Raw genomic sequence first — 1,915 nt, 5'->3', positions numbered from 1 at the left:
AGTTGATTGATTTGTGCAGTGATAGCTCCCAATGGACATGAGTCATTTGAGTGCTCTGAACTCCCACATACTTCACAAGATGTACTAATAACATTGACCATATTAGCACTAGGCCCCATATTCTCAAATTTCTTTGTAAGAGCGTCCAATTTGCAGAGAAAAGAGTGACTGCATCTACATCAAACTTCCCTGATGCTTTAATTGTTGGGTTTATAGAAGAATAGCCACCACTTCTTTCATTTTCCCATTGATGATGATTTTGTGCTACACTGTCAATAATTTCTTCAGCTTCATCTAAACTTTTATTCATAAGTGCCCCTCCAGCAGCTGAATCAAGGGACACTTTGGTATGATAGTTGATACCATTATAAAAAGTGTGCAACACTAACCATCTTTCCAACCCATGATGTGGGCATTATCTGAGCATACTATTATATCTATCCCATGCTTCAAAAAGAGATTCTGAGTCAGTTTGCTTGAAGCTTGCAATTAAATTCCTCATATGAGCTGTTTTGCTTGGTGGATAGAATTTATCAAGAAACTGTTGCTCACACTGCTCCCAAGTGGTGATACTATTAGGGGCCAAAGAATTCAGCCATTGCTTTGCCCTATCTTTTAAAGAAAACCCAAATAATAATAATCTAACTGCTTCTGAAGGAACTCCATTCATTTTCATGGTACCACATATTTCATAAAAGACCTCTAAGTGTTGATTGGGGTCTTCATGAGGTCCTCCACCAAATTGGTTCTGCTGCACCATAGATATAATTGCGGGTTTGATCTCAAAGTTATTAGCTTCCACTGAAGGTCTTGAAATACTAGATTGAAAACCTCTTGCATAAGGTGCTGCATAATCCTTGAGTGGTCTATTCGCCATGTTCAAATGTTCCTGTTCTTCAATTTGCCTTTGCAGAATTCTTCTTTTATGGAAAGTTCTGTCAATCTCAGGGTTAAAAGGAAAGAATTCCCCTGCAAAGTTAGATCTTCGCATACACAAGAACAAGATAGCAAATGACAATTCAACAGAAAAAGAAAAATAAAAGAATCAAAAATGCAGAATTGAATTTGTACAAAAAGAATTAACAAGAAGTAAAAGTTATACAAGAAAGTAAAAACAGAAATCTAATGATTAGTTACAACTATGCAATATGAAAGGAAAACAAATGTTATGTTTAGTCTAGCTCAATTGATAATTCCTAATGTTATAGCGCAGTCCCCGGCAACGGCGCCAAAAACTTGTTACGCTCCGCAAGTGTACAGAAATGTCGCAAGTAATATAAAAGATTATCGTATCCACAGGGACTGGAATAAGCACTAGAAATGTCTCAATGCGAATTAGCTAAACAACTATCCAATTGTTTTAAATGCAAAGTGAAGGTAAACAAATCTAATATTAAAGATCAACAAACAAGAGTTTAGTGTTTTGGGCTATGATAAAGGGAGATTCTAGGAGTTTCGATTTCTTTGTAAGATTTCTTGAATGTAAATGGTTCACCAATTCTTATCCCTCAATTGCCAAACACTTGTAGAAAGTTGCCGGTTCTCTCTTGCAATAGATAACCGGCTAAGGACTGAGAAATGTATCTAAATATGATCAATTAGACGTGAACCTACATTGTCCTTACACAGAAGCGCACATATTACTATGCCTTCCTCAGATATCAACATAGAAGCCCACAACTTATTAATCTATCAAGATACAAGAAACTAATCACAAGATCCATCCTACTCTCTTGAATATTCCTATTTCCTCTTCAAGATTATCTCTCAAACGTCCTTACACGGGCTTGCACCTGTCACGTGGATCCCTCGGATGATCGAGTGAGAGTTTATCTTTACAAAGTCCACAAGAAATCCAAACAATCAATCAAGAATGAGAATTAAGCACAAATCACCATTAATCATTCAAGATCTA

General features: G+C 36.4%; 1 non-coding gene across 1 annotated transcript; it reads left to right on the top strand.

Annotated features, from left to right (window-relative positions):
* Window positions 1-398: 398 nt before the first annotated feature.
* LOC121983612 lies at window positions 399-504 on the top strand. Its single transcript, XR_006112641.1, has one exon. It is a non-coding gene; the product is annotated as a small nucleolar RNA R71 (small nucleolar RNA).
* The last annotated feature ends 1,411 nt before the right edge of the window (window positions 505-1,915 follow it).

Source organism: Zingiber officinale, chromosome 5A, assembly GCF_018446385.1.
Source record: "Zingiber officinale cultivar Zhangliang chromosome 5A, Zo_v1.1, whole genome shotgun sequence".
NCBI classification, from domain to species: Eukaryota; Viridiplantae; Streptophyta; class Magnoliopsida; order Zingiberales; family Zingiberaceae; genus Zingiber; species Zingiber officinale.
This window is presented reverse-complemented; position numbering and strand designations above follow the sequence as displayed.